This window comes from Globicephala melas, chromosome 3 (genome assembly GCF_963455315.2).
Source record: "Globicephala melas chromosome 3, mGloMel1.2, whole genome shotgun sequence".
Lineage (NCBI taxonomy): Eukaryota > Metazoa > Chordata > Mammalia > Artiodactyla > Delphinidae > Globicephala > Globicephala melas.
The window spans coordinates 165,774,842-165,796,094 of NC_083316.1; the positions used below are offsets into that span (position 1 = coordinate 165,774,842).

General features: G+C 51.3%; 1 long non-coding RNA gene across 1 annotated transcript; it reads right to left on the reverse strand.

Moving 5' to 3' along the window:
- On the reverse strand, nt 1-20,018 carry LOC138842633 (uncharacterized). Its single transcript, XR_011377358.1, has 4 exons — nt 19,954-20,018; nt 13,842-13,932; nt 3,572-3,693; nt 1-223 (listed from the first exon to the last, which is right to left on the reverse strand). It is a non-coding gene; the product is annotated as an uncharacterized lncRNA (long non-coding RNA).
- Between the last annotated feature and the right edge of the window lie 1,235 nt (nt 20,019-21,253).

Here is a 21,253-nt window from a genome sequence, read left to right on the forward strand (position 1 = left end):
TTCCACCTTTTGGTTCTTGTAGATTATGCTGCTATGAATATGGGATGTACAATGTCTGTCTGAGTCCCTGCTTTCACCTCTTTTGGGTAGATCTGCAGAAGTGGGGTTGCTGGATCATACGGCAATTCTCTGATTGGCTTTTTGAACGCCGGCCATAGTGGGGGGCTGCACTGCGTGGCATGTGGGATCTTAGTTCCCCGACCAGGGATCGAACCCATGTCCCCTGCAATGGAAGTGCAGAGTCTTAACCACTGGACTGCCAGGGAAGTACCTGCACCCACTGATCTTTCTCCCCCCAACCTCCCTGGCTGCTTCTTCTCTGCCTGCTGCTTCCTCCCTGTATCTTTCATATACCAGGGTCCCTCTTCTTCAGTCTCCGTCCAAAAAGCCCACACCTCTGGCCCTGGCTGGTCCAGGTTCCCCTGGTTCTCCTATGACTTCAGCGGCAGCCTTCCCGAGATCACTCCAATCCCATCCCTGGTGCCTTGGTAACCTCTGCCTACTCCTGTCTCCTCTGCCACGGCCCCAAAAGTTTCCTTGCCTCTCTGGTTTTCATCCTCCTATAAATATAAATACATCAGGACAGCCTCTTGGCCTGGGCCGGGCCCTCCCCACTCCCTCTCCTATCTGGCCTCCCTCACAGGAGGCAGAAGTGGGAACCCCGCCAGAGCTTTGGGTGGAAGGGGATGGTGGGCAGCTGTGGCAGGTACAGAGATGGAGGGGGGAGGGAGGGGGTTTTGTCCTTTGCTGGGGAACTTGTATCTTTCTTCCAACATTTCCTGGGTCAGAAATGGGAGCCGGCCCACTGAGGCATCTCCCTAAACATTTGTATGCTGGCCCTGATGCCCCAGAGAGGATACAGTAAATCCAGGTTCCTGCTCCCGGAACCCTGGGGAACCTTGAGGGATGGGTCCCCCCTCAATGGCAGACCCAGAGACGAGATGTCCCAGGAATCCCACTCTACCAAAGGGCTTGCTGCGTGCAGATTGAGATAGTACATGGGTCCACGTTTTTTAAAAATGTAAATAGTTATTTATCTCCTTGTATATTAAGAAAAAATAGCACACCAAAGCAACTTCAAGCGTATCATTTCTCTGGTTCCATTTCATCGTGTAAAAAGGGAATTGATTTCAAACAAAAGAGCAAATAAATGACAGGGACAGACAGTTTTCGGATGGCTGGAATGATAGAAAGGCCTTAGTCAAGGTTTGCATCCCTCGCGTGTCTTTTATTAGCTCAGTGTGAACTCAGGCAAGTTTCTAACCCTCTCTGGGCCTCAGTCTTCTCATCTCTAAAATGGGCGTGATGCTGCCTTCTTGTAGGATTGCTGGGCAGGTAGAATGAGATGATGCTTACACATTGCAAGCCCTCGATCAATGGAAGTAGATATTGGTTGTTGCAACCATGGTTATTGTTTTTATACTTCAGGAGTCAGGGCCCTTCCTCTGGGCAAATTGATGACCCTGCCAGATGGAGCTAATTCGAGTAGACTGACAACTAAATCCAGCGATTATAATCAAGGATGAGTGAATGTTCTAGAAAATGGGCTGGAAAAGAACTGAAGGGGGGCCAGCTGACCCTGTTTGAAGGGACAGGAATTCTGGTTTGGAGTTATCCTTAGAAAATCCCTTTTTTGTTATTATTATTTTAAACTTAATTTTTTTAAGTTTGAAAAATAAGATTTAGTCTAAGCCAGATCATATAGAAAATTCCTTTTTTAAAAAGGGACAAACCCTGGGGTAATCATTGGTGTGCAAAATCTACGAAGGACAACTCAACTAGGACAGGTTAGACCATCTTCAGACAGTTTCCGTAACAAAATAAAACCCCCAAACCCTACTTCCAACCACATAAAATAGTGTCTATGTGACATGTAAATGATTTCTTGAGCTGGCTATATAGGTCAAGTTGCATATATTTTAAAATAATTTACATCTTATCAGTATATATATCTTTTTCAATGAAAAGTCCTACTGAATGTTTTAAAAGCAAAAAGACAGAAAGAAGGAAAGAAAGAAAGAAAGGAAGAAGAGGGGAAGAAAGAAAGGAAGGAAGGAAGAAATCAGGGAGGGTTTCCTGGAGGAAGTGACAGTGAGGGAAGCCCTGAGGAATGAGTAGGAATTAGCTAGGTAGAGGCTCTGGGTGAGGGCATTCCAGGCATTAAGAGAACAGGATGTTCAGAAGCCTGCTGGCTTGAGAGCTCATGGTGCTTCCCCCGCAAACTGGCAAGATTTCCTTATGGCTGAAGGGGTTTGTGTGGGGGAGGGAATGGGGTTGGATCAGCAGGCCTGGTAGGCCAAGGAAGGATTTAATCTCTAAGTTCCAAACAATGGTGGTATGGAGGCCAGGGGGCTGTGATTTGCCTTCAGAAAGATTATGCAAGATGCAGAGCCCAGATAGGCTTGGACAGGGGCAGGGCTGTTGGAGCAGTGAAGACACTTGTGCAAATCACCTGGGTGAGCGATTACAGTGGCCTCCACCAGGGCAGTGGAGAAGGAAGGAGAGACATGGACAGAATTGAGGGTTGTACAGATGTAGTGTTCACAGGGCTTGGAGAAGGAAGGGCAAGGATGTTGCCTTCTGCTGCTTCCAGCTCTGGTGACCAACTAGATAAGGACAAGGATGTGGATGGCGGGGCATATTTGGTGGTGGTGGGGTAGAGCCTCCCCGTATATACCCAGGGCTCCCTGCTTCTCCAGGTACACGCTTCCTCCATTGCCATCCTATCTGCCCCATTGCCTGCAGCCCAGGGTTCCCATTCCAAGAGGTCCAGAGCCCTGGAAGGTCCAGAGCTGAACTTAAGTCCTGGTCTTGTCTTCATTTACCCTGAATTCTCCCTGACACCTAGGCCAATTCTTTTCCTGCTTGGACCCCAGTATGCTCCTCCGTAAAATGATAGGCAGATACACAGAATTTCCTACATATGGTTTGACTGTAATGGACCCTCCTTCCTTAGTGTGGTGGGTGTTATAAAATGCCACCCAGACCCCCCCCCCCTTCAGTGAGAATGGGCTGCCCCAGATGCTGGAGGAGGGCTGCCAGCAGATGGCTGTCAGCTGTCAGTCTCCTTCTGGGAAGTCACATACATCCCTTCCTGGGCAGTCCACAGGCCACGACTGATTGATGTGGGGACGTAACGGCTTGGCCATCTCAGCCTGATTTAGGACCACTCTGCAGGGCTCTTCTAGCTCAGAGGTGCCCATGGGAGCTTTTTCTTCCTTTTTCATTGATTGTTCTACCCACCCATGCACCCATCTAGCCACCCTTCCCTCCTCCCTCCCTCCCTTCCCTCCATTCTTTCATCCATCCATCCATCCATCCATCTCTTTTGTCAATCCTTCCTTCCTTCCATCCATCCATCAACCCTCCCCTCTACTCATCCCACCCTCCCTCTTCTTGTTCCAGAAAGCATTCATTTCCTCCTCTGTAGAATGGGATAATAACTACTCTGCCATGTTTTGAGGAGAGTTCCCTGGAATTATGCACACAGTGTTCCTGCAGGTGCTACAAGTGTGTACTTGCTGCTGCAGGCGTCATCAGCTTCTGCCCGTCTCAGCAGTCAGACACATGCCTGCTCATCCTCCATGGCGGGGAAGTCTGGGTCCTCAGGCCTCCAGGGTCCACCGCTGCTCTTCGTGGCTGAGTCTGCAGCTCCAGAGTCAAAGGGCTGGACATAGGGCTTGGGCTCAGAGCCTGTGGGGAAAGGAGGGACAAGGTGTCACGGCCGAGTGGGAGGCCTGAAGAGTCAGGGCCTGAGTGCTGCATCTGGGCCTCAGTTTTCTCATCTGTAAAATGGGGTGGCAGGGGAGGAGGGTCCCCATGATCTTTTTTTTTTTTTTTTTTGGCCACACCCTGTGGCTTGTGGGCTCTTAGTTCCCTGACCGGGGATCGAATCCAGGCCCTCGGCAGTGAAAGAGTGAGTCCTAACCACTGGACCGCCAAGGAGTTCCCTTTTTAAGCCAACATACACGACACCACTCATGCTGAGCCTGGGACAGACATTTCTATTCAATCCCAGGGCTCTTTCTTCCTGAGCCATGGTCCCCTCGGAACGCTTCCCGCTGCATCATGTTGGGAAGCCGTCTCCAGCTGATCTGAGTTAGCTCATGAGATGAAATCGATTTGTCATGCCTGCTCTAGCAAGAAGCCCTCATTTGCTAGCATGGGTCCCTAAGACCAAATGCAAGTACCCAGTGCCCACCTTTAGAGGGTCTCTAATGGTAGAACTTCAGGCTGTCTCTGTCCCTATATTGTACTTTGAGTTCCAGGGACCCCTGGGTGGCATGGTATAGAGGAGAAAACAAGGAGTTTGGGGTCAACTAGACTGTGTCCTTGCCTGGACCTGCCCCTGATGGCTGCACACCTTTGGGGAAGTCACCTCTCTGCACCTCAGTTTCCTCACCTGGAAGGTGGGTGTGATGGTACCCACCTTTCAGGGCCCGATCCTGGGGTGCTTGGTCACCTTCCTTCCCTCCAGGTCAGGAGGGTGCCCTGGCTTGATCTTGGGTGTTGGATGGAGCCTTTTGCCGTGGGAGAAACAGGCACCCCCGACTCTCTCCCCCTACCCCTTACACTGCAGCTAGAGCGCGTCACCCCTGCGTATCCGAATCCCCACGGAGGTTACCCACCGCCTGCAGGAAGAAGGTCAAATGTCTTGGTCCAGCCACTGGTGTCCACCAGGATCTTCCTCCTGTGCCTTGTCCCTGCCGCTGCAGGACCCACTGCCTAAGAGCCCCCCATTCCTGTTGTAGGGCCGCCTGCCTAAAGACCTCATCCTATTCGCTCCAGAAACCTTCGTCCACGCCCGCCCCCCCCATCTACGGTGCCTCTCTCCTGTGCACTGCATTGCACTGCACTGTGTTGTACTGCACTGCACTGCGTTGCCTTGGCATCTGGACTCCCTTCGCTCCTCCACACCCCCTGCAAAAACATCCTGGGTCCTGCTGCAACCAGGGAGCTGAGGGGAGAGTGCCTGGAGGTGAAGCTGGAGGATGTGGGTGAAGGTGGAGGCGAGGAATCCAATGGAGGTTTGAACAGCACGTTTGCGGTAAGAGCGATAGCAGCTTCAGGAAGGGCCAAGGTGGGGGTGGGGAGAGGGATGGCGATGCCTTTGGACAGTGGCAGTTAGGTCCTCATCCATTCCTTAGCTTGGGTCCCCTGTGGCTGGGGGACCCCATGTCTCAGCTCGCTGGGGACAGTCCTAGTTTATGCTACCAAGTCAAGTAATGATTACCAGTAGCCCACTGTCACCCTCCAAAGGGTACAGGTGGGGTGATCTATTTTGTGGCCACTCTGCCTATGACCATTGCAGCTGGCAGAGGGGAAGGGGTGAGGCTGTCCTTTTCTATCACAACATGGGGTGAGCTGTCTGTACCCACTTCTGTTCCTTCTCCTCCCAGCTGTGTAAATACAAACACTGTCCCAAGTTTTGGGGGTGCTGACAGGTGTATAATTTGGGGAGCCTTCTTTAAGACATCGAATACAAAATTGTGAATGCAAAATTGCTGGGGCTTTTGGAAGGTAGCAAGAACAGCAGAAAATAGCCAAGGCAGAAATAAACACATTTCATAAACAGATGAATGAAAAGGTATCACATGGGCATAAAAGACTCAAGGAGTCTGGAAAACATCTTGGCAATTCTTCAAAAAATTAAGCATAGAGTTGCCATACGACCCAGCCATTCCACTCCTAGAGAATGGAAAACATAGATACCCATACCCAAGAGATACCCATACCCAAGAGAATGGAAAACATAGATCCACCCAAAAACTTGTACATGACAGTTCATGGCAGTATTATTCTCAATAACCAAAAGGTGGAAACAACCCAAATGTCCATAAACAGATGAATGGATACACAAAATGTGGTCCATCCATACAGTGGAATATTATTCACTCATAATAAGGAATGGAGTTCTGGGAGTTCCCTGGCTGTCCAGTGGTTAGGACTTGCGCTTTCACTGCCAAAGGCCTGGGGTTCAATCCCTGGATGGGGAACTAAGATCCCACAAGCCGCACGACACAGCAAAAAAAAAAAAAAAAAAAAAAAAGAAGGAATGGCGTTCTGACACCTGCTACACCATGAACGAACCTTAAAGACGTGATGTGACATCACAGAAGTCAGCCACATGCTATGTGATTCCATTTATATGAAATGTTCAGAACAGGTAAATCCACAGAGACAGAAAATAGATGAGTGATTGTCTAAGGCTGGGGAGAAATGGGAAACTCTGGGCTATGACTAAAGGATACAGATTTCTTTTGGGGGTGATGGAAATGTTCTAAAATGGATTGTGGTGGTGGTTGCACGACACATGGCTTGTGGGATCTCAGTTCCCTGATCAGGGATGGAACCCGGACCTGGCAGTGAAAGCGAAAGCACCAAGTCCTAACCACCGAACCGCCAGGGAATTCCCATCACTGCGAATATTCTAGAAACCATCACTACTTTCCCAGCTACTCTCCCAACCTGGTTGAGGGCCTCTGTTCCGCTGCCCTCATTCAACCTTGCATCTCCCGTGAGGCAGCTTCTATGACTCAGGGAAATATAGGACACGACAAGCGGGCTGTGAAGGACGAGAAAAGCCAGATGCGGGGTTGGGTCCTGGAGGCTGATGGGAGCTTAGAAGGGGAGGGGAAGCCGCCTGGAGGAGCCATCCCGTCCCTCAGCCGAGGCCCCAGGGGGCCTCAGGAGAGGATGAAGGGTCTGTCTGCTTCCCTGGGCAGGGACCTCACAGAGGCCTGAGGCCTCCTGCAGCCTGTAGAGGCCAGAGGCAGAACCTTATGCCTTGCATCTGTGACCCTCAGAGTCTGGGATCCAAAGGTTAAAGGTGAGAGTCCAGGCCTGAGTTTATTCTTTGCATGGAAGCTTCTGACCCAGGAACAGGCCGGGCTTGACCCTGATGACAGGCTCCATTCTGATCTCAGTGTCACACGTTGAGCCTCAAACTTTGTGTCACAGACTGAGCCCCTACCCCAGTGTCATAGACTGAACCTCAACCTGATGTCACGGACGGAGCCCTGACTTTAGTGTCATGTACTGACTCCTGATCCTGGTGTCATGGACTAAGCCCTGATCCTGGTGTCATAGACTGAGCCCTGATCCTGGTGTCATGGACTGAGCCCTGATCCTGGTGTCATGGACTGAGCCCTGATCCTGGTGTCATGGACTGAGCCCTGATCCTGGTGTCATGGACTGAGTCCTGATCCTGGTGTCATGGACTGAGCCCTGATCCTGGTGTCATGGACTGAGCCCTGATCCTGGTGTCATGGATTGACTCCTGATCCTGGTGTCATGGACTGAGCCCTGATCCTGGTGTCATAGACTGAGCCCTGATCCTGGTGTCATGGACTGAGCCCTGATCCTGGTGTCATGGACTGAGCCCTGATCCTGGTGTCATAGACTGAGCCCTGATCCTGGTGTCATGGATTGACTCCTGATCCTGGTGTCATGGACTGAGCCCTGATCCTGGTGTCATAGACTGAGTTCCCATCCTAGAGCCACAATCTGAACCCCAACCCTCCCACCCGCGCTCCAATCTCAAGCTGTCAAGGCCAAACTCTTTGTTTTCCTTCCTCCTTCTGTGTCCCCATATCAGTGTCTTCCCAGTCTTCCCAGTGACCCTGCCAGAGACCTGGAGATGAGCCTTGCCTCCTTACTACCCCTCAGGACACCAAGCCCTGTCAATTTCACCTCCCCGACATTTCTCTACTCCATCCTCTTTTCTTTTTGCCTCTGCTACTATCTTAATGTCAGCCTCCATTATAGCTCTTCCTACACAACCACAACTCTTGTTGGGATTTTCCTGCACAAACAATAGCCAACCACAATTGGCTTCTTCTGTTGCAGTAGCTGGTATGTCTTCTTGGCATGACATTTCAGAGAGTCACCCCCCTTCCTCTGGTCCTTACCCCTGGACTCCCCTTAGAATGACATTCGAGCCCTTTTCAGTCTACCCTCTCACCTCCCCACGCACACCTGAGCCCCTAACTCAGTATTCTCCTGTGTGCCCCTGTGCTGTTCCCACCACCCTTTTCCACTCTTCCTGCCTTGGCAGCCGAGGACTTTTTCTCTGATCCTCTGCAGACCGTCTTAGCCAGAGGACTTTGGATTCGTCTGCACCCCTTTTCTACTCCCTGTTGTACTTTAACTGGCTTACTTGTTCGCTTCTAGACCAGGAGTTTCCCAGGCCAAATCTGACTCAACACCTGATTTTGTAAATAAAGTTTTAGTAGCACACGGCCACACCCATTCGTGTCCGTATTGTCTGACTGCTTTCATGCTACAACTGCGGAGTTCAGTAGTTGTATCAGAGACCATATGACCTGCAAATCTGAAGACACTTACTCTCTGGCCTTTTACAGAAACGGTTTGCTGTCCCCCGCTCCAGATCGTGAGGCAAGTTCTGTATCCAACACACTTTTACACCCCCAAGTCCCAAGTGGTAACATCTTACATGTGTGGATCAGTTCCAATATGCCTTGCCTTGTGCTAAGCCTGTCGTGTTCTTTGCATTCTTCTATCCTCACAACAACCCTCTGAGTTCCCACATTATGGAAGGGGAAACTGGCTCAGAGAGATGTACTGACTCATCCAAGGTCGTACTGGACTGGCAAGAGTCAGAGTTGGGATGTGAACCCAAGTATTTCTTGCTCCAAAGCAAGAGCTCACAACCACAGAGCTATCCTGTGGTGAGCAGATGAACGGATAGATGGGTGAATATATGGTTGGAGGGAAGCGTGGACGGTGGTATGGATGAATGAATGAATTGTTGAATAGATGGACGAGTGGTTGGATAGTTGGCTAGCTGGCTGCCTGGCTGAAGGGAACGTTGTCTGGCTGGGTGGTTGGATGAATGGATGGTTAAATAAATGGATGGATGGGTGGTTAGATGGATGGATGAGTAGATACTTAGATGGATGAATAGTTGGGTGGTTAGACGGATGGATGGGTGGATGGATGGATGCATGGATACGTGGATGCATGGATGGATAGTTGACTGTCTGTCTGGTTGAACGGATGAATGGGTAGGTGGTTGGATGGATGGACGAGTAGATGGTTAGATGGACGAATGGATGGATGGATGTGTGCATGCAGGGATGGATGAATGGGTAGGTGGTTGGATGGATGGACGAGTAGATGGTTAGATGGACGAATGGATGGATGGATGTGTGCATGCAGGGATGGATGAATGGGTAGGTGGTTGGATGGATGGACGAGTAGATGGTTAGATGGACGAATGGATGGATGGATGTGTGCATGCAGGGATGGATGAATGGGTGGATAGCTGGGATAAGTGGTGTGTCAGTGTCCAGTGGCAGTGATGCATTACTTGGTATTCTGAGGGGATGAAGAGGGGAGAAACGTAGATAGAAAGAGGCAGAATTGTGGCAGAGAGGCCAGGCAAGAAGGACACCAAGTTGAGACACAGAACGCACACATTATATATACACTCATTATGTACCAGGGAATGAGTGAAAAAGTATGGCCGAAATGGGTAATTGAGCACCTGAGGGGAAGGGCCAGTGGGGCTCTGCCCCAGGGAACTTCCTGCAGGTCCCAACCTCCCTTCCATAGTCTTGTCTGCCTCTCCAAATCCACTCCATTATTTTCCCAGGAGGTTCCATCTGGTGCCCAGGCAGCCAGTTACAGAGGTTAAGAAGGGCACAGAAAGGCGAGAGAATGGAAGGACTCGGTGAGGGAGTCCCTCTCTGCGCCCCACCCCCATGCTGCTCGCTAAGGAGCCACCTCCCAGCCTGTATTCAAGTTCTAGGCAGCCTCTTCCCACAGCAGCCCCTGCAGCATCAGCCATAAAAGGGTTTAAGAGTTCCCACTGGTTCCCACAGCTCATCCCCAACCTGTCGGCCTATAAGTCACAGCTTCAACCTTCCCGGGCAGGGAGACGGGGGGGCTGGGCGGCCAAGAGTGGGTAGACCTTCGTAAGGATCTGGGTCCCAGGTGGGATCCGAGGCTGATACCCTAATTCTCTAACATTACCATCCACTGGTGGATTAAAAAACCCTCCCCAAGCCCTCCAGCTGCCCACACTGGTAGCTTTGTTCACTGGTCAGAACACACCACAGAGGTAGCCTTGAGACACACCTGGTTTCAAATCCTGGCTCCCTCAGCATGTACTTGCCGTGTGACCCTGAGATCATCACTCCTCCGTTCTGAGCTGAACCTCACAAGGGCTCAGTAACTGGCAGCAATTCCCACCATTACGACTGCTCTTCCGTTGCATCTCAGTCCGCACGCCACCGTCTCCCTCCCCAGCCCCAGCCTCCAGGTCCCCCCGATTCTCGATTCTCGATATTCCAGTCTCCTCCAGCACAGTGCCTGGCGCACGACAGGTCCTCAACCAGAGCGTACGTAATGAACAAGCTAACGAATCTTCTTATTGACTGCTCTCCTGCATGGAAACTCATTCGTGAACAAGTACCCGGCTTATGCAGGGGGTACAGGGGGCTCCTATCACACTATCCCCCGTGCCCCATGGCCTTGGACACCATCTGGCTATCTTCCAGGACTAAACTCCTGCCGAGATTTAAGAAATGCCTTTTTGCAAAAGCAATTCACCCAGACCTTGGGGGATATGATACAAGGGTCTCTCCAGCTGCCACGTAGTAAACTGAAGTCCTGGGGGGGATATGATACAAGGGTGATATGATACAAGGGTCTCTCCAGCTGCCACGTAGTAAACTGAAGTCCTGGGACCCGGGGGCTACCAGCCAATGTGTGTGTGTGTGTGTGTGTGTGTGTGTATGTGTGTGTGTGTGTTCTAGGGAGGTGTCTACCAGAATTTCTGGAAGTCTCAAACCTCCTTCCTTTTGCTGCCTCTCTGAACCTCTGTCCTGCAGCCATCCTGGAACAACTCGCGTCAGGAGCCCCCAGGAAGCCACCAGGCTACCCCGGTTCTAGGGTGGATTCTCCTTCTACAGATTTACCTCCCAAGACAAGATCCTGGCTGAGCCTGGGGACACGTTTCCTTTGAGACAAGAGGGACCCCACAAGTCTGTGATGTTCTGTTGGGGTCCCAGGGAACCAGAGATCATGAAATTTGGGGCTGGTTCAGGCAGACTCTGTGCCCCTGGGCTGAGGAAAGGCTTGGGGTGGGATGGTTGGGCAGGTTGTCCAGGGAGCCCTGCCTGGGTGGCCGGTACCCACTGCTCACTGCCTGCCCCCTTACCTCTCTTGAAGGCCCACCGCTTCAGCCAGAGCTTGGAGAGGGCCGGCCAGGTGTGGTTGAGCGCTGAGCTAGCCATGGGGGCCGTGCGCGAGCATGTGAGTGAACAGCAGGATGAAGAAGGCGATCGGCTGGGAATATCTGCCAGGACGGGGCTGCCAGCAAGAGGGGCGGAGCCTGTCTGCAGGGGCTGCCAGATACATCAGCTGATGGGAGCTTGGGGCTGGGGCAGGGGGGGCCCCAGGGACTCCAGCCTTGGAGGAGGCCAAGTCCTTAGTACTAACCCCCACCTCCCCTGCCTTATAGGCTTTTCACCCTGGCTGGACAAGACATTCCCAGGAGGAGCTGAAGGGTGCAGTGAGGGTTCCTCAGAAAACAAGTATAGACTGGGTCCTGAGGGGGACCTGGGTATGCGTGAATGTCTGAGTGTTTGTGTGTGTGTGTGTTTCATTGTCTCTGTGCTTTTGACAGTGTATTTGTGTGTTAGCACAGTGTGTGTGTTTTCAAGTCTTGAGTGTCAACTTGTCTATGGGGGGTGTGTGTATATAAGCGTTTTAGGGTTTTTTTTCCTGGTTTCATTGCGATATAATTGACATACAGCACCGTATAAGATGAAGGTGTACAGCATAATGACTTGACTTACATATATGGTGAAATGATTACTACAGTAAGTGGAGTTAACGTCCATCATCTCATACAGATACCAAAAAAAAAAAAAAAAAAAAAAGAGAAAATAATGTTTTCTTGTTGTTGTTCTGAGGAGAACTCTTAGGATTTACTGTCTTAGCGACTTTCAAACACACCATGCAGCAGTGTTAACTATAGTCACTATGCTGTACGTTACATCCCCAGGACTTATTTATCTTATAACTAGAAGTTGATACATTTTGACCCTCTTTATCCAATTCCCCCACCCTCACCCCCTGCCTCTGATAACCACAGATCTGATCTCTTTTTCTATGAGTTTGGTGGTGGTGTTTTTTTTTAATTTAATTAATTAATTAGTTTATTTATTTATTTTTGGCTGTGTTGGGTCTTCGTTGCTGTGTGCGGGCTTTCTCTAGCGGTGAGCGGGGGCTACTCTTCATTGTGGTGCATGGGCTTCTCATTGCGGTGGCTTCTCTTGTTGCGGAGCATGGGCTGTAGGTGCGTGGGCTTCAGTAGTTGTGGCGCATGGGCTCAGTAGTTGTGGCTCGCGGGCTCTAGAGTGCAGGCTCAGTAGTTGTGGCCCACGGGCTTGGTTGCTCCGTGGCATGTGGGATCTTCCCAGATCAGGGCTCGAACCCGTGTCCCCTGCATTGGCAGGTGGATTCTTAACCACTGTGCCACCAGGGAAGTCCCTGGTGGTGGTGTTTTCTTTTAGATTCCACATCTAAATGAGATCACACAGTATCTGTCTTTCTCTGTCTGACTTACTTCACTTAGCATAATGCCCTCAAAGTCTATCCATGTTGTTACAGATGGCAAGATTCCCCTCCTTTTTTTATGGCTGAATAATATTATCCTCGTAGTTTAAAAATCTCTGTGATCGTGTGTGTGTGTGTGTGTGTGTGTGTGTGTGTATCTGAATGCCCATCAGTATCTGTGGGGTTGGGTCTACATGACTCATCTGGGACTTGGGGAGATCTGAATCCGGTATTTGTGGGGGTTTTTGTATCTGCCTGGGTTTCTTTGTGTCTACTTTTGTGTCTTTATCTCTGTGTGCATCTGTGTGGGTGCCAGCCAGCGCCTGTCTGTACAAGTGCTGCCGCCTGGTGGTGGAAGCCTCCTTACTTGCATTTTCACTAATGCCTGAAAAATTCCTGGCTGTCCCTTCTCTCTTCAGTGACCTCTCATCCTCCACCCTCCCTTCTCAAAGGGTTAGCCACAAGTCTGTCTTTACCTATACATACCTACTCGACTCCATCATCCACTGAAGTCTTTTTTTTTTTTTTTTGCGGTACGCGGGCCTCTCACTGTTGTGGTCTCTCCCGTTGCGGAGCACAGGCTCCGGGCGCGCAGGCTCAGCGGCCATGGCTCACGGGCCCAGCCGCTCCGCGGCATGTGGGATCTTCCCGGACCGGGGCACGAACCCGTATCCCCTGCATCGGCAGGCGGACTCCCAACCACTGCGCCACCAGGGAAGCCCCACTGAAGTCTTATTTCCATCCCCTCCAGTCTTCTAGCTCTTTCTGGGGCTAAATCTAATGGGCACTTTTCAGTTTCCCCTTTACTGCACAAGTATGACCACTTTCTTCTTGAAATCCATTCCTCTCATGCCTTTTCTTCTTCTGTCTGCTCCTTCTCAGTATCCCTTCCTGACTCGGCTGCTCTTCCTTTCTCTGCCTGACCTTTAAACTCTGTGTTCCCAGGGCTCTGTCCTTAGCCACTTCATGGTCTCCCCACTGGCCTTGGTGACCCCATCTGCACCTCTCTCATCACTTCCGCCATCCTATTATGAGTAGGTGGCCTCCAGATCTTTCACTCACAAAAAGATATAAAAACACACACTCTATACACCAACACCATCCAATACACTTCCCAGTGCATGTAGACAATGGCAAACGTACACACGCAAATAGTCAGACATATGTTCACACACACACACACAATTATACACAAACAGCCACATACATACATAGAAATCCAGATACCAGCTCAGGGAGATTTAAAAACTCACCTCCTCTGCTGTGCTCCAGGGTTTAATTCCTCATCTCCCACCACATACTTTTCCCTGGACAGACTACAGATGCCTCTTGGATCTTCCAGACCTTTGGGTGGAGAGCAGATATGAGAACTTCAGGGAAATTAAAAGCAGTGAGAAGCCAGGAGGGACCTCCATCAAACTGATGGCAACAAAGACAGGGACCCAGGAGCTCAGGAACAGAGAAACACAGTGAGTCAAGCACAGTTAGCAATGGAGGCTTGATTAAAAATCTTGTGTTAAAAATACAACAGGGATACCTGTTTCTAACGATGGCAGTCTACCTTACTGCAGATTCACCTTTCCACCAGGGTAAATCCAGCTAAAAAATCTGGATAAAAGCAGAAGAAAAAAAAAAACACCCTCAATTTGAAGGCGTTGGCAGCCAAGGTTTGAGGTGTCAGAATCCTAGAGAGGTGAGGTAGACATAATGCAATGCTGGGTGTTTTTTTTTTTCCCTTACAAGCGAATCGTTGATATAAATGCAGTTCTTTTTTTTTTTTTTTGTGGTACGCAGGCCTCTCACCGCTGTGGCCTCTCCCGTTGCGGAGCACAGGCTCCGGACGCGCAGGCTCAGCGGCCATGGCTCACGGGCCCAGTCGCTCCGCGGCACGTGGGATCCTCCCGGACCGGGGCATGAACCCGTGTCCCCTGCATTGAGCAGGCGGACTCCCAACCACTGCGCCACCAGGGAAGCCCTAAATGCAGTTCTTAAGTGTGAAGCAGACCAGAAAGGGGCTGAGAAACTGAGTGTAGCTTCTGGCAATCTTCTGGGGCTGGAGAAATAGACATTGGAAGTCAGGGCTCACAAAGAGGAGAGAGCTGGGGTCACCAAAGACTATACCCTAGGAGCAAGGGGAGACCAGAAATGGACCAACCTTCACCCAGACCAAAATCCAGGTTCAAGTCAGCTTCATCCCTGATTAAAGTCACCTGCCTTTACTTTCACTACCTTCCAGAAGCAAAAAGTAAAACCTCTCTGGAGGGAAATAACACCACGAAGAACCACCAATGATATCTACAGTCTTTCATAAACATTATCAGGCATTCAATCAAGATTGAAGCACAACAGAAGATAGAATCTCGTGACCTAAAATCAGAAGAAAACCGACAATAGCAACAGACCCACAGAAGATACAGATACTGCAGTGAAAAGTACAGCAGAATGTGGCACAGGGATGGGTTGGTCTGGTGTAAAACATCACGGGGAAGAGATATTTCCAGGTATCCTCTCCACGGGCAGTATCAAGGGTACCCACTTAGTGGAAAGTTCTGATATATAGCCATCCCTCAGTACCTGCATGGGATTGGTTCCAGGACCTGCGGTGAATACCCAAATCCTCAGATCTTCAAGTCCCATCGCTGGCCCTCCGCATCTACGGATTCAACCAACTGCAGATCATAAACATAGCACGTGATCCGCAGTTAATTGAGTCCACAGGTGCAGAACCTGTAGATACGGAGGGTTGACTATGTAGTGAGTAGACGTGGGAGGTGACTTCTACTGTGGTTAACCCCCCAATTTCTCTTATTTCACCAGGGCCAGAGTGGACCATGGTGTTGCTCGAGTACTAGGTTAGGAACCCGTGGTTCCCACCTTGAGCTGTCGAGCTGATTGTGATGTTGTGGGGAGGGGAGGAAGGCTGGGTGGATTTGCATGTGTGGGAGTCATTAGAGGCAGAGGGCCAAGTGACCTTGAATGTCTCAGGTTAAAGTGTTCTGATTTTACTGTGTGTCTGTGCCAGAAGGAGGCTCTGATGGCATTTACCACTTGGATTGCCTCCTCTAACCTGACGCTAGTTCCTGTGAGTTGTAAATAGCCCCTTGGCCTGCCAAAGGGTGGTCTTCTGGTCCTGGATGGTAATAGTAGAAAGAGCCGGTGGAGAGTTTGAATGGAGGTGCAAGGTATGGAATGTGTTCCATCTTTTTTCTTAAAGATTCTCTTTTTGATGTGGACAATTTTCTAATTTTTTAAAATTTTATTATTATTTCTTTTTTTTTTTTTTTGCGGTACGTGGGCCTCTCACTGTTGTGGCCTCTCCTGTTGCGGAGCACAGGCTCCGGACGCGCAGGCTCAGCGGCCATGGCTCACGGGCCCAGCCGCTCCGCGGCATGTGGGATCTTCCCGGACTGGGGCACGAACCCGTGTCCCCTGCATCGGCAGGCGGACTCTCAACCACTGCGCCACCAGGGAAGCCCTATTATTATTATTTTAAAATTTATTTTATTTATTTTTAACCGCCTTGGGTCTTCGTTACTGCGTGCGGGCTTTCTCTAGTTGCGGCGAGCGAGGGCTACTCTTTGTTGTGGTGCGCGCACTTCTTATTGCAGTGGCTTCTCTTGTTGAGGAGCACGGGCTCTAGGTGTGTGGGCTTCAGTAGTTGTGGCGCACGGGCTTAGCTGCTCTGCGGCATGTGGGATCTTCCTGGACCAAGGATCAAACCCGTGTCCTCTGCGTTGGCAGGTGGACCGTTAACCACTGCACCACCAGGGAAGTCCCTGGACCATTTTTTTTTTTAAAGTCTTTATTGAATTTGCTACAATATTGCTTCTGTTCTATGTTTTTGGCTTTTTGGCCACGAGGTATGTGGGATCTCAGCTCCTGACCAGGGAATAGAACCCATACCCCCCCTGCATCGGAAGGCGAAGTCTTAACCACTAGACCACCAGGGAAGTCCCAGAATGTGTTCTATCTTTATAGAAGTATTTGCCATCTTGGCAAGGTTAGCCTCCATATTGGTGAGGGCATCTGTCATCTTGGTGAGAGTCTCCACCATTTTAGTGAGGTCTTTTACCATCTTGTTGATGGGGGCTGCCATCTTGGTAAGGGTACCCTTGGTAAGGGTACTCTCTTGACACAACGGTGTCCTGACCCCTAGAAAGGGCAGATTCCAGGGAAGCCTCCAGGACAGCGTCCCATGAATCCATTGATGAACCCAGCAGAGATTGGCTGAGGCAAGAAGAACCACCCAGCTGACCCAACAAGTCATGAGCTAAACAATTGGATGAAGGCAGTCAAAAGATACAAACTTCAGCTGTAAGATAAATCAGTACTACTAGGGATGTAACGTACAACATGATAAATATAATGAACACTGTTGTATGTTATACATGGAAGCTGTCAAGAGAGTAAATCCTAAGCATTCTCATCACAAAAAAATTATTTTTCTATTTCTTTTTTTTTTTTTTTTTTTTTTGCGGTACGCGGGCCTCTCACTGTTGCGGCCTCTCCCGTTGCGGAGCACAGGCTCCAGACGCGCAGGCTCAGCGGCCATGGCTCACGGGCCCAGCCGCTCCGCGGCATGCAGGATCCTCCCGGACCGGGGCACAAACCCGTGTCCCCTGCATCGGCAGGCGGACTCTCAACCACTGCGCCACCAGAGAAGCCCCTTATTTTTCTATTTCTTTAACTTTGTATTTGTATGGGGCTAAGGCATCTTTATTCACACAGTTGGGAAAACTCAAAGAGCTGGGGTTCCATGGGCATCTCTTTTCGTCTCTCTGTGGTCTTTTCTCATAGTCTCTTCTGCATGTCATCCTCAGGGAAGCCAGATTTCTCACTTGGAGGCTCAGGGCTCCCAAGCGGGGGGAGAGAGAGACAGAGAGACAGAGAGAGAGAGAGAGAGAGAGAGAGAGAGATAGCCAGGTATAAGTGGCCTTGTCCTTTATGATCTCACATTGCTTCTGCTAGACTTTATTAGTTGAGGGACCCATGAAGGTCTGCCCAAGTCCAGGCACAAGGGACTCCACCTTGATTCCACCTCTTGATGTGGAGAGGAGAGATTCTGGAAGAGTGTGTGGGCCTGGAGTCCGTGTGGGCAGGTGTAGGGACAGGCTAAGAGGATGGGTATGGGGAGGGGGTGCCAACTAGGGGGCCAGCTGTGGGGGTCATGCCAGTCTAAAGGCCAGGGATGAACTAACAGCAACCCAAGCCAACATTTAACAAGAGCTTGTGTTGTGCCAGGCTCCAGTCCAACAGTTTTACATCAATAGCTCGTTTAGTCTTCTCAGCCACTCTACGGTGGGATGGTAGTAGTGACACTTCCATCACTCCCATTGTCCAAATGAGGAAACCGAGACACAAGGAGGGTAAGTAACAAACATCTTAAACACAGCCTCTTCTCAAATCACCTCCATCCCCTCATTTGAGTGGAAATCAGCACCTTGTCCTGGATTCCCTCTTAGCCTGAACCCCATCGAGAGCCACCAAATGGTCCCCAAGTCCTGTCCCCGGTCCTCCTCCTGCATCTGTATCCTTCTTGCCCTGACCTGGTCCAGCCACCTTCATCTCCTGAGAGGGTCTCCCTACCCCCAGTATATCCCCTTCCACCCAGTTGCTTCTCCATGGGGGTGTGGTCCCAAGGGCTCTTCTAAAATGAACCTCACTGCTGTGTTCCGATGCTTCTGTGGATGCTAAAAGCCCACCCCTCTTGAGGAAGAGCCCACCTCAAGCAGAGTCCAAGGAGATGGTCGCCATGTTTTTTACAAGTCTACCCCACATACTTCATAGAGATTGAGACCCACCATTAGTCCCTCTTTCTAGGTGTGGCACAGAAAGTTCCTGAGGTTGCACACTTGTGGCATGGGCAGGGATTGCTCAGGGAAGCCAGGTTTGGGGACAGAGACAGAATAAGAGAGAACAGGCGAGGCTGACAATGTTTCAGAGCACCTACTGCATGCCAGGCACTGTGCCATGATTTCACATGCAAGGTCTACAACGACCCTTTTACAGAGGAACAAACAGAAGCTCAGAGTGGTGACAGTGGTGTCCTGACCAACACCCCTCCCTGGAATGTGAAACTTACATGTCAGAGACCTGCCCCAGACTATAACTGATGGGAAAAGGGGAGCTCCAGGGAGGATTTGAATTCACTGTTAAAGGCAAAGAAAGATTCGATTTTGTGATGGAGTTCCTCTGCCGTTTAAGTCAGTATTGAGTGCTGTGTCGGGGGCTGGGGGGCCAGGGCGCATGCGGGGAATGTCCCAGACTAGATACACTGATGGGTTTGCGGTTGACATTCCACTGGTGCTTCAAGGTCCAGTGAAAAGCCTGCCTCTGCCGGGAAGCCTTCCCACAGGGACTCCCTTGCGGTGGTGACCAGGGAGCTCAAAGGGGGCTGGGAGTAGGGACGGCATTCCCTTGGCTGTCACTGGTTGTCAAACCCTTTCCTTAGAACCGCGGGTGACCCAGCCAGTGGAATTCTCCGTGGACAGTCCACTCTCTGAGTGCGGGCTTCAGGGCCTTCCCCGATGTGCCCCCTAGGCTAACCCCACCAGCTCCATCGTCCCTGGCCTCAGCCGTCCAGTCCAATTCACCCTCTCCTGGCTGTTCCCGGGCCACCCTCCCTGACCGCAGAGTGCCTGAAACCCACCTGATGGCCTTGTTGGCACCCAGGGCAGGGAGGAAGCTGCAGGCCTGGGTGTGCCCTGCAGAAACCACAGCCTTCCCCACTCCACCTCGCCCCACCCCTGGCAGCTGGGGGAGTGAGACTCCCCTCGGTGGGCCACCGGGAGGGCTCCAACCAGGAGGGCTGCCCGGGGGGAGGGTCCTCCTTCTTGGATGACCTTGGAAGATCAGGGTGAGGCTCTCCTCAGGACTGGCTCTCAGACCTCAGTCTTAAGCGGGAATTTGTTTTGAATGTCAAACTCCCCAGCGCCACGCTTCGGATTCTGTTTCAGGGAGGTCTGGGACCTCTCTCTTCACGCCAAATCTCTCGTTTAAGAAGCAAAGCGCCCCTGGCGACTCTGCCACGGGGAGCCTGATCCACCAACCCCCCCCCCCCACCACCATTCAGCCCCTGTCCCTTGTTCCCTGTGCAGACTTTGGTTACAAGGGGCTCCATCTTTCTGTCTGGCTTTGTTGCCCATCGTGGACCCCACCCCCCTGAGGTATAAGTTCTTGCGACCACAGACTTTTGCAGAAGGGCAAGCAGCCTCCCCCCGCCCACTCGGGAAGCGGGCTGACCGGAAGGTGGACAGAAATCCTGGATGGTCTGTCTGCGGCCCCTCAGGCCTCCCCCGCAGACCCCACTGCCGCTCTGCCCCCGTTGGTCCACCTGTCCCCCACTCCCCAGTGATGGTCACTCACCAGATGGAGCCTTGCCCTCACCGCTGTGGGTATCCAGCTTGGCTATGAGCTCCTGCATCCTCCAGGACCCATGGCTTGGGCTTTGAGCCTGGGGGGGAGCATCTGTGGGCCAGAGCCCAGGGTAAACCACAGGGTGACCCAACTCTGCCCTAACTTCCTCTTCCACAATCGCCGCTTGCCTGGCTGGCTGACGCCTCCACTCGCAGCCGGGGGCTGAGGCCAGGGTCTGCGTACAGCACAGGACTGGTTTTAGAAGAGGGAGCCCTCCTCTTTCGCCCAGACCTGTGCATGCAGGTGTCTCGAGGAGCTGGGGTAGGGGACGGGGCGGGGGGGGGGAGCCTCAGAACCCTCCCCCCACCCAGACAACTTCCTGCGGAACCAACTGCCGAAGAGGTACGGGGTGCTGGGGCCTCACCCGAGCACGTGGGTACACACACAGAGATGCATGGGGACACACCAGTCATGTGGATTCACGGAGACACAGGCACTCGTGCACACCCATGAACAGGCACTGGCGTGTGGGCACACACGAGGTTACATGGGGCACATGGGTCCCCATGGTGTGTTGGTAAAGGGTTACCAACCACCTCTCTTGACCACACACACAAAAAGAGCCATGATGTGAGCATTTGCAGATCCCTGTGGTGTAAATACTCCCATCGTGGCTGATTTCAACTGCCAACCTGATGTTGTTTGGTGTGGGGTTACGAAGAGATGCTCAGACTTGCCTCCCGTACGCCACTGGAGTGGGTACCCAGGCAAGTGGATTCTCTTGGAGAGACATGGGCCCCCAGACTCGCAGGTGCGTAGATAACCGTGGGTCTCGAAGACATGGGGGTGTGCAGACAGAGCGGTCTGCCTGCAGACACACCTGGGTGCGTGCAAGGCACACCTAGGCTCTTTTGCACTCAGAGACATGTGGGTGCATAGGCGCACACAACATAGTCATGGAGAGCCCGGGAACCACTCACGTGGGGACACACACCTGGATGCTGAGGCTAGAAGGAGCCTGTGACGGGACATGCGGGGCCAGCTGTCCTGGCTCACAGGAGCCTGTTCTTAAATGTTTAGGAATTTTGCCAGCAAGTTGTTAAAGACAGGCATCATAAAAATTTAATGATATGAATTTATGGTTAAATAAATTCTGTTCAGAACAAAAGTAATAACCACTAAATCCATCACCTCGTACTTAATGCCACTGAACTGCACACTTCAAAATGGTTAAAGTGGTACATTTTGTGTCACGCCGTTTTACTGCAATAAAATAAAAACTCATCACTTCCTAATTATTTTGCTACAT